At 42.3% G+C, this 12,034-nt stretch overlaps 1 protein-coding gene across 2 annotated transcripts in view; it reads left to right on the plus strand.

Moving 5' to 3' along the window:
- Nucleotides 1–12,034, plus strand: part of TMEFF2 (transmembrane protein with EGF like and two follistatin like domains 2) — a 108,564-nt gene that overhangs the window by 36,538 nt on the left and 59,992 nt on the right. The gene's annotated exons all lie outside the window — the stretch shown is intronic.

Raw genomic sequence — 12,034 nt, forward strand, 5'->3', positions numbered from 1 at the left:
AATTGTTATATGTCTGTTGCACCCTGAAAAAATTGAATATCTCTGTAATAGCTAGAATGTACCCATTTATGTGGGTTATGTGTCATGTGCCTGACACAGCTGAGCCACAGACTGTCCTTAGATCACAGCAAGAACATCCCAGATCAGCAGAGTGGTGCCTCTCCTGCTCCCAGGGAGGGCACTTGCCAGCCTTCTTTAGTGGTGAAGCACCAGCCTGTAAATCACCCTGACTTCTATTGGATAGTATGCTTAGCAATTCTCTTTTCTGGCAACTGAGCATAACCAACATTGAACAGAAAATACAGCGGTTCGTACATGGTGTGACATCTTATGAGTGTTCAGTACTCTAATTCTCATTGTATAGAGTGAGGCCAAGAGTTAAAACTGAAGACCTCTTCTTATCTTTTAGAAATTATGTGGGTTTTTTTAAACAAGAACCAAACTTTGTTATTTGTTGAGCAAAATGCATGAAAGTTTATCAAGCAAAATGAATAAGGGAAAATCAAAAGAACTACAGAAGAAAAAATATAAAACAGCTTGGCAAATTGCACGTAAAGTGCGTAGTGTGCTGTATAAATAGTTTATCAGCATTTTTATAGCAATGCTGTGTGAAGCCACAAACTAGATAGATGTAGGTATTGCCAAGTATGGAGCTGTTTGATTACAAGAAGGTAAATGCAGCAAACTGAAGTTCCAAACTAGGCAACCACCTAATAATTATTTGTAAACATCCTGTTAATCTTAGCACTCTTCATTTGGTGTTTTAATACTGCGTTTGGTGATGATACATTACTTGTAAGCTGCATTCAAATAGTCATTAGTCTGGAAGTTTCCATTGCTAGCAGGATACCAAGAAGATAAATGATTAATCGTGGTTTCCTGATTCCGTCTTCTTTTTGCTCCCTTTAGGCTCAGTTCAGTCTCCTCTTGATTTATGCCTAGATCAAGTCTGGCATTCTTTATTTCAGCGTGGTTGCAGGCTCGATCCTAGGCCCATATCAGGACCCTAAGGCTCTGGGAGCTGCTGCTCATCCTCCTCCCTCTGGGGTGCTGAGGAAACGTCCAGCTCAGTACCACATTGTCTGTGTCTGACATTGGAAGTCTTTGGGGGCCTTATTAAAATCACTGGGAATGCTAATACTGGCTTAAAGGGTCCGGCTGTAGATGTATATTGGCAAGGGAGCAGTAAATGCTTTGTGAGCTCTGGGAAGATGGCTTGTCCCAGTTATGTGTAGCAAGGAGTGCCACTTTTTGCCACATTTTGTGGTTGTATTGTGGGTTCTGCTGTGTTCAGAATTCATATGCAAGCTGGAGGTCATACGTGAGTTTTAGTGAAATTCCTGAACTTTCTTTGATCATTCTGGAAGAGATTCTCTTGCTCCTTTGTGATAGGAACCAAGCTGACAATGCTGTCTGCAAAATCAGGGCAAAAAAAAACTTTTAAACTTGACTTTTTTTCCTGATGAAAATATTTTTATGGCAGTCTCAAGGTCCTCCCTTGTCATCTTGACTCCTTGTCCACTCCTGCTAGAGTTTTGCCTTCTCGCTCATCACAGCAGTGCTGTATATTAACTTTTTGTCTTGCACTTGCCTGGTTTATGGGCATCCATAGTAACTGTAGTGAATCGGAACACCTGCAGGTCCCTTAATGAAGCCTATATTTGAAACAGAGAAAAGTGAGCTGTGGAAATGCAGATTTATGGATCCAGTCCAAGCATCCTACACAACAGAAATCTGTTTGTGTGTGTTGAGCCCCACACGCAGATGTCCTGTTCTCTTTAAGGCTGAACCTCAGTGAAGTACTGTGACACGAATACATTTTGGGAGATAAAGAGCAGAACGAGGCTGATTTTCCTGTACTGCAGGAGGAGTGGAGAAGCTGCTTATCACCATCTCTGCCAGCGCCTGCCCCTAGAAGCACAAAAGAGAAGAACCAGAGGAGGTTGAGTCTGAAGGGCAGCTTGCCCCAGTTAGCAGGAGGCATCTCATCAGGCTGAGCTACACACAAGGGCTCAGCTCTGGTCTCGCCTTTCCCATCCTATGGTTACGTAAGAAATACTTGGAAAAATAACTTTGCTTGGCAGAACACAGTGTATGGAAAATTAACTCATTTCTCAGGATGATAAAGATGCCACAGAGATTATGATGTTAAGGCTCTTGTTTTAAAGGGTTGCAGACTTTTAACAGAGATCACAAGGAACATCTTGCTTCAGGATTTAACATTTATTCATTCGGTTCATCAAGTACTGCTACGCACACAGTACTTTGTTGCAGGCTTCATAGCGCTGATAGTAGCCCGAGGTTATGAACAACGGGTCTCTAGACGGTATGGAGAAGGTTGGCCTTGCGTAATTCCAACGCAAGTTCCAAGTAATATTTCCTTAGATCTGACTTGCACATTTTGTACTTTGAACAAATGCACGTAGCGCTTTTCCTCACCCCCCTGCGTTCTGTTTATGAAAGGCTTTACCGATTGACTCCAGAAGCGGTTGTGAAATGGCTGATTCTTCTTTCTAGTGAGTCTCAGCTATGCTGGGGCTGTGATAAAACCACTGGTACCCATCTGTTCTGAGCCATCAAAATGAACGTACTGTGAGTTTTAGCAGCAGTCTTTGAGTTAGGATTATTAAACACCTTTGTTCCTTCGAAAACGTTAACCCAGCCTACATCTCATTATGGCTGAAGCCGTTTAGTAACCAGAGCAAGCTTCAGCTAAGCTCATAATGTCCAGATTTTAGCATGGGGGAGAGAAGGGAGCATGAGAAATACCACGCAAATGTATCTGTATCAAAAATGGTATCTGCTGATTTCAGCAAGGAATATATCCGTATGCATTTTCTTCTGTCTCTCTCTTCCTTTCTACTTTGGGAGACTCAGTAGCAGATTTTAAAACCTTATAGAAATGCTGTAAATTCTCCGAGAGAAGTGAAGAGTTTAATGTTTAAGTTCAAACAGAAAAGTTGAATTTGATGGGAGTTGCTGGTGTGGATCAGGAAATTAGGAAAAGGAGTTATCGAAAAAAGCTGGCCAAGGCAACCGCACAAACCTCCTGTGATGGGAGCCAGCTGAGAGCTACGTTCAGTCCCAGCACAGACTCAGGGTCTTGTTGACCCCCCCATCTCTTTAATCTCACAACGTGTTTCCCCTCTCTCCTCTCCTGCAATATCCCATAATAGCCATCACAGCTCTTGTCAGCCTCTGCCTTAGGTCAAACAGGCCACAATCTCCTGTAGTAATTTCTTCATTTCCATTTCCTTAGCCGTTCTTTTCAGCAAGTCCTGTTGGATTCAGAAGTTCCTATAGCATGGCTAACCAGAGTGAACACAGCATTCAGGTACTGGTACCAACACTTACCTAGTTCTCCTGGTCAAGATATGGCATCTGACAAATCCCAGCATTTAGTTGCCTTTTTAACAGTCACACTATTGCCAGACTGGCCTGTGGGCTTTCCATCACGGCCTCGTTACCCCAGCAGTGTTGCAGACCCAATACATTTCCCATAACTAGAGGGAGCCGTGGTCTTTGTTGCCAGTATCTGTGTTTGAGTCCAAAGTCTAGATGGTTGGAGATTGCTGGAAGCTACGTGGTGCTGGAAAGGGATCCTATTGACTTTACGGTGAGGATTTAGCAAAATAGTGCTTCCAGTACGTGGCAAAATGGCTAGAGTCCATCTGCTTTGGCTGGTGGCAAGATGTTGTCCTGTGTCAGCCACCTCCAAGGAGGGGAAGGAGTGCAGATCAGATGTGAGATTACATGTGGGGTGCCTTAATATTGTCTCAGATAGCTCCCAATGGATAAACAGGGCAGTGAGCTCCGCTTTGAAATGCGAGGGGCTGCTGCTCCCAGAAGCTTCTTCAGGATTGTGCTTTGCCTGGGGCAAAGGGGTAAGGAGTTACAGTTTTCCTCATCAACAGACTGATGATAGTTGATGAGCTGGATGGCATCAGGCTCGCTCTCCATTAATGATGTTTGTAACTGTATTACACAGTGCTGCTATCTTCTGTACACAATGTGTTTCCATTTGTGCTAAGCGTTTTCTATTTTTTTCTCAGAACTGAGCTCTCTGTGCGTTCGCAGCAACTATTATCCTAAAAATCTCCACGAGAGGTTATTGCAGTTGTAAGTTAATTTGACGAAACGGCACTTTTAATGCAATTATTCATGATAACAATGATCACTGAAATGAAGAAAATACGTGTTGAAAAATTTATTATGAAACTGGTAAAAGCAATATTGCTCATATTGTTGCTTAACAACATTCAATTGCTTTGCATTGCTCGTTACATTGAAATCAATGGCCTTGTTCAGTGTTGTCTTTTTTCTATTTGTGTAAATATAATCTATGTTAATGAGCATGATATTTGAGGACATCCAAACTGGTTTGTCTTGGAGACCACGAGTAGCAGTTTATTTATAGCCTCATCAGAAGCAGATCAGCATTAAGGCCAAGCGTTGTCTCTTCTCCCTTTATTAAGAGAAGAGAATAACTTTCATACTGTAATATTTACATTGATGGAATAGAAATCATGTAGCGCTGGAAGCTCATAGTGCAGGATTATTTGCCGTGTCACTAATGTTTTCAGCAGTGCTGCAAGCTAGCCCTTTAGAAATCAGTCAATGCTTTTACTAAATGGTAACATTTAATTTTTGAGTGCTTTTACAAAATCCACACAGTTGATGAAAGCAGATTAAAGGACCATGAAATTAGTGGGGCTTACATCTCTTTATGGTTTGTGAGCTAAACTATTATTGGTCTCCAGACCTGATTCTGAATCCCAATAAATGAAGGCCAAAGTTTCTTATATTTACATTATCTAGATAAAAGAGCTTTTAAATTACCTTCTTCACACCAGCTGAACACCAAATCCCTTGCACATTTGTGTATGAAATTACCCTCTGTCCTTTTCTTTAAGCTGTAACAAAAAGGAGCAAATTGTTGAACGAACTAACACTTTGGCGTGAAATTTAAGGGCCAGTGGTGATGATTAGGGCCTATGGGGAAGCATCCCCTGAGGCCACCTTATTGCCTTGATGTTTAATGATGGTCTGACGCTAACTACATTTGGAAATCAAATAATGCATCAGGCTGTTAAACACCCATTAAAATCATGGTTCCTAATACATCCGTGGATCAGAGCTGACGCTCCTGTGTAAATCCCAGTTCTGAGCTGAAGAAGAAACGCACTACAGGAACACCTAAAGAGATTCATGCTTGTATACTGATGAAGATGGATATAAGAGTGTTCTATTATTTATTGTTATAATAACCATACTGTGTTAATCTACTGGCTGAAAAAGAAGACCCAGTTCCTATAAGTAGAAAAGTAAGTGAGTGGAGACTATAATTGCAGAAAGACTGCAGGATCCATCCAAAGCTGTAAATAGGGTTTGTGGTCACACCACACCAAAGAAACTTCCCTCTGATTTTGTTTCTCTTTCGGAGCACAGTTTATGTCATAAGGTGATGTTGAGGAGAGTCGTGATGAAGACCTACTTGTAGGTCTTGTACAAAAGGCTATGGTGTGGGCTAATGACACTGGTAAGAGCCAGAGAAGTGTGAAGGTAATGAGGATGATGCAAAAGCTTGGGGAAAGTCCCAAGACTTCAAATATGTAGACAGCAAGGAAAAAGACCAAGCCTGCTGGAGAAGGGGAGGGCTGGGCTGAGCAGCGGCTTGGGAATGTTTTTGCTGGCCAAGAACCTTGTTGGTGTTGGAAAGCAAGGCTGTGTAGGAAGTGTTGTGATCTCCAATTGAGTAGATTTCTTCCAGGAGGAAGAATGGAGGGTGGTGGAAGACCTCTTTATGTGATGCGGAAGAGCAGAAACTACAAAAAGCTCTGATTTGTAGTGGATTTGCACAGGTTTCTTTCATCCTGAGGAAGTGGGACGTGTCTGGGGTTTGTTCCATTTTCTGAAATAGAATGTATATAATATAGAAGCTGTGTTGATGTTTTGGCATGCTTGTTCTTGCTTTATACACAAAAATACATGGCACACGTGTCATGCTTCACCTTCTTCAAATGTCTGTTTGGAGATGTGAGGAGAAGAGACTTGTGAATTGCAGCAAAAAGTCTGAGGGGAGTCACCGGGACAAAAATACTTTGTTTGCTAGGAGGTTTAAAGGCCAAAACCACTTCAGTGCTTACATCATCTCCTTTTATGCCAAAATAAAAAATAGTAACTCTTCAGATGCAGTCAGAACCGGAACAATCTGCGATTCCTAGAAAGCTCAGCTTGGCAAAGGTCTGCAGAAACCCAATAGGCTGTGGCTTGGGGAAAAAAAAAAACAAGCAACAAAAAAAACAGGAAAAAGGAACAACATTTTCCAGATGTGGTTACACTCACACTGTGATTTTTGTTAATGTTTTCATTTTTAAAAATATATATATTCCAAGGGCTTGATCAGAAAAAAATCCGGTTTTAAGTGTGAGGTATAACTATATGGGTTCTCAGTCACACTCAAATAGTTTTAGTATGTGAACATAACAACCTTTATTCTTGTGCCTTTCTCCACGTAGAGTTGTGTAGTTAGTATCTTTTAAGAAAATAAACACCTTTTCATCTTCATTATCTGGAGAGACAAGTGGGTACACAAGTCCTACTGGCATCACCATGCTAAGAAAATACATCACACAGAATTGGATCCCAGTCATTTCTTATGTCAGAAAAATGCCAACTGAATTGTTGTGTATGCCTGTTCATTTACTCTTAACTCAGTAGTAGAATAAGTATGTTGTAACAGCTGGGGATGGCAGAGAAATAGCAGCATATGTGGAGAGCTGGACACGATTGTAAAATGGATGGATAGGATCAACTAAGTAAGAAGTTTAAATTATTTCATTAAAAAAAAAAAAAAAAAGAGAGAGAGAAACGTGGGCACATAAAACTCTATTTTATTTTAAAAGGATATTTTTTTCTTGAAGAAAAATGTTGAATGTTCAGTTAACTTCAGTTTTGTAATGACTTGCAACACATTAGCTGTGTCTGTGCTGCCTTTGGTTGCTGCACTCAAGTGCAAAGAGCTGAGTACCTGAAGACAGCTGTCTGTGCTGCTTTTAGTGGGCAAAGCCTGAGGGTCATCTACTCCCTCTGCCAGCCCTAGAATTGCAGTTGTGGAGAGCTGAGAGGTGAACCAACAAAGCAAACAAGCTATCTGCACAGCGGAGAGTTTCACCTGCAGCCATTCGTGTGCTCCTTTTTTATGTGCTGGGTTACTGTTGAGTTATTGCACTCATACCAAGGTACATAAATGTTGGTTTTTTTTTTTTTCTTTCTCAAAAAGCACAGCTGTAAAACCCTCCTTGCTGGGAGGAAAGGCAGTCCTAACAGCTACACTATCTCTTTCCATTTCTGTTTCGGTGCATCTAGCTGGAAAGTGTCTCAGTCATCAAAGGCTTGATCTGAACTAAGAGAATATGCACATCCCTCTGTTTTCAGCAGGAACTCACATTCCTGAGCCGTTGTTGATTAATATTAACGTCAGGTTTTAGAGTCTCAGTTTGGAGAGAGCTCAGCTACCCTGTGTGCATGCTTAAACATCTTCACGTATTTCAGGGCTGCGAAAGAGATATGGGGTGTGTGGCCACAGCGGCACTTTGGGCTGGGGGGTGTTGGGGAAGGCCAAGAAGTGACCTCCAAGGAGATCTCACGGAACAGCCAGGGCACCGTGGTGTTATGCAATATCGCAGGGAAATGAATCTGAATGAGTCTTTTTAATCAAAGAAAGATCAGAGTATTAAGACCAGAAGATAGCTTTCTCATCTGCAGGAAATGAATTCACAGATGAAAAATTCTTGACAGATATTCAGAAAGGGATGCTCGCTGCCAGCCAATGTAAGAGCAAAGATCAGATTTACCATTTCACCTCCAAACAATTAAACAAGTGAGAACTCAACCATCTATTAATAAATTCCAAAAGTAAGAAGTCCTGAAATTTCTGGCAAACTTGATGTGAATGTCAATTCCTTTAAGTTCTCATTATTACTGTGAATTTGGTGTTGGCACCAAGAAAAAAATAACTGCTGGCAAAAGAGAACAGAATGTGCTAAGTGTTAAAAGTAGTGAGGCTATTGTGTGGTTCACTTGGTACTTAATGAATTGCCACAAGATGGATCCTATGGGTGAGGTGCTGGGATCAATGATGGTAGCTGAGAACCTGGTGGCTGGCAGAGGAGTTCTGATTTATTCCACCTGAGAAGTTGCCCTGACTTCTCTAAGACTGATTTATTTTGGATTGGTTTGTTTTAGAGTACTGTTTTTTCTGAGGCCAGGCTACCACGGGCTATTATGATTTCTTTATCTAATATCCTGCATCAGAAAAGCATAATACATAACTTTCTAAAAGGTCAGACGTAATAGTTCATTTGCCTAATCAGATCGGTGCTCAGCAGAGCTACATGGACAGTGAGCCGTGCCACTCTCTGAGGGTGGGCTGTCCGAATGTGGTATGTGAGGGTCAGATGCAGCACCTCTGTTGGGTCAGTAGTTTGTGGATATGGCTTCTTAGGCTGACTGACGCATGCAGTTTTTATAGCAGGTAGTGATGAGTGTAATGGATCGGCCAAGATAGACAAGGGCATGCTTGGTCCATTATAAGTTCATCTTTGTATTTTTTTCAGCTGAAGATTTCTACCCCGTGTCTAGGCTAGGAAAATTGGTGCAAAGGATACAGAGATCGTTGTGCTGAGGATTGTGTTGAACTACACGAGCCACTCATGAATTTTCTAAAGTCTTGTTTGATTTACAGTTTATTTTTCATTGTGTCGACGGGGATATTGTTCTTACAATGTAGTTACTTGTATCTCTGGGTGGATTAATGAAGAATAGGTTGGTAGTGTCCCTCTGTTACTAAAGTAATCCATGTATCAATTCCTATTAGTGTCCATAGCAATCCAATGCAACAATTGTATATTTAATCTTAGATCCTTCAATTTCACAGCCCAAGGATACATATATGGTAAGCCACCATAAAGTGCACAACTCATTTTATGCTTTAAAGTACTGAGGGATGCTACTAAGCTGACTTTGTCACATATCAGTGAAGCTCCTTTTGTAAAAGACACTAAGTTTTTGGTGTTCCTAGTGTTGAACTCAGCCTAGAAGAAGGTGTACTGAACTTTCTAGGCTCCAGGTCAGTGATGTGACCATGGGTTTGATCTTCATTGTGATTCTGGAGAGCTGGACCTAATAACTCCCCTACTGCTTCCAGTCCCATTTTTCTAAGAGGAACTTCATTCCTCCTGCAGTGAGAGTGGTGATTTCGGATTCTCTCTTTGGGCCCAGTACCAGACTGCTGCTATTAAATGATTGTAAAGGCCACTGTAAGGGGAGAGGTGCTGACTTTCAGACACAACATCATTAACTCGTGGTCATTAGAAAAATCCCATGATACTTTTTGAAAAAGTAGAGTAGTTAACCTTGGTGGCTTGGCCAGCCTCCAACTTTTGTAATTGCATCCTGCCTGGCTAAAATTGCAGCGCACACGCTCAGTTGGATGGGGTATTCTTCACCTTTTACCCTGAGCTGCTGAGTAGCTCTGCTCAATATTTTCTATATTTCAACCCAGAAATGTCTTCATTCAGCGTTATTATTTTTTTGAATGATAGTTTGTAAAGTGCTTTGAAATCCTCCTGGCTGAAAGTTGCTGTCTACTATAAATGTAAATTTCTTTGTTGCCAGCTGTAAAATCATACAGGATTTGACATCAAAAGATCTATGCCTTGCACCATTACAATTTGGCTTGAAGGGCTACTGAAGATGTAGACAGAGTGTGCATTAAATACGGACGTTTTCTGCAAGGCTGTGTATCCCCCAGTGCCCAGCAGCTTACACAGTCTGCTGTGGATCAATAGGACGGCCTGCAGGGACACCGATACTCCCCAGCAGCCGGAGAGTCAGCTGCATGGTGTGCAGACATCGTGCTGAGAATACTGGTGGCCATCCATAGAACACTCTGGGAGACTGAAATATCCCTGTGTTGTTCTTTAACTCAGCAGGCAGCTCTGCACCACAGTTGTTTGCCAAAGCATACCATCCTACCAGATGGTGTAAAGAAAAGAAAACCTCTATCCCAGCTGAAAGCTGGTGGTAGAGTGCTGGTTTGTCTGAGATATACCTCTGGTGAGCAACCATGGGGAGCTTTTGCTTGTTGTCACAGAAGTCTGTCAGGCATTTGGAGTGGTCTGTGGTCTAGATACAGCCGTGATTTATCTTCTAAGCAAATCTTACATTTTTTGACAGAAGTCTTCCTTCCATGCATCAAGGGAAGTGTGCTTCAAGGGGCCTTATCTGTGTAGATGAGGCTATGTGATACAGGAATTAGGAAAGGAATAAAGCTGGAATTAGTGCTAAATCCACTGTAATATTCTGCTGTGAGATGCTTCAACCTGTAGCCCTTTCAAGTTGTTCTGTGTGCTGTGCAGGCTGGCTGGATGCACTTATAATGCTACCTAAGGAAACCTTCAGGCCCTGGGGAAGATCACCTATTTATTGTCCTCTGGTTAATATCTGCTGTGGCAGCTGAGACCTGCCCACATTCGCAGAAAGTAAACCAAGATTTCAAGGGTGAATGTGCAAAAGGAATATTTGCATTGGAAGAGGAGTAATAAAAGCAAAGCCTTGTGCTTTGCCCAAGCGTGAGTGCAGGATTATTTTCTCTTTGTATATTTCTCTCTGTTTCTCCTTGATGTTATCCTTGTTGGCGCAGGCAGGCTGCACCAATACAGACGATGTACTTGGGGCAGCTTTGCTGGCATCAAGAGCTGGATCCATGCTGACCTGAGCCTGTGTAGTGCCCCATGTACTGCGGGAGTCTGAGCACAAAGCTTGGGCCGTGATACTGTCAACGAGTTTTCCTCTGGCCTTCAGCAGCTGTGAGAGCAGCTGACTTGCAAAGGGGAGCATGGTGGCTGACTTCGGACAGTCATCCTGGCAGAATGAGCATCCTAGAAACACCAGTTGCAGCACTTAAAATCCCAAACCTGATGAAGAGGGTAGGTGCTGCAGTATGTAAAGAGAAGAAAAAATGCATTAGCAATAGTCTGAAAACATTATCGTCACTCTCTGCACAGGCAGTGCACCAAATTGCTGTAATTTATAAGTGTGCTTAAGAAGTCTGAAAAAATGTATCTGAGCGAGTACTTTGTTCTCAGGAGTTGGTGAAGATTGTGGTTCGCTCCTTCCCATCTAACTCCAAAGTAGGAGGCAATAGCAATGCTTAGTATTTGTGGAAGCAATTAGACAATGAGCCGTGGTGTCCCGAGACCAATTCAGGATGTTTTATAAGGTATGCAGGGCAGGACTGGCCTCTCCCATGCTGGGTACCAGCCAGCGGTGCTCCAGAGCCTTACATAGGGGGTGGGGAAGAGAAAGGGTGGGGATGAGGAAGGGTGGGGATAAAGGTTTTTTCATAAGCTGCAGGAAATGAGAATTCTCCTGGAAGGACCTGTGTAACTGACTCCATTTGTTAATGACACCTTTGATGCAATCTTGAGCTCAGCAGGTTCAGCCATTTAGCTCCATCCATTTGGGTATTGGTGGCGAGAAGAACGGCTCACAAAGCCCTGCTATTCACAGCCTGGCAAGGATGTGTGCTGTTGATTATAATACTTTTAACTGCTTAATACCCTGGCTGTTATTGAAAGCCAGTAATAGAGAAGCAGTCAAAGAGCAGGTGCACTCTCTTACCTTGACAGTGTTGAAAGAGCAGAAGCACTTTGGGCTGGCATTTATACATGTGCTTAGGTTTGTCACTGTTTTTGAAGGATCAGAAATAATGTGAATTGAAGCTGAAGTAATAGTACTACTGGAAAAATAGTAATATATTTCCACCTCAGGTTCTGTGTTTGAAGGGATCAGCTGAGAGCAAGAGCAGTCTGTTCTGGTTGTTTTGGGAGAGAGTGTAGTGCTATTGGTGCTGGGCAGGAGGGAAAGGATCGCACCTCCTGCAGGAACACCTGCTGGAAGCGGAGGGGGGAAGCTTTCTGAATCCAGCAACTTCTGTTTTTCCTTTGATCAGTTGCAAATCCAAGAAGAA

The sequence above is a fragment of the Lagopus muta genome, chromosome 8 (genome assembly GCF_023343835.1).
Source record: "Lagopus muta isolate bLagMut1 chromosome 8, bLagMut1 primary, whole genome shotgun sequence".
NCBI classification, from domain to species: domain Eukaryota; kingdom Metazoa; phylum Chordata; class Aves; order Galliformes; family Phasianidae; genus Lagopus; species Lagopus muta.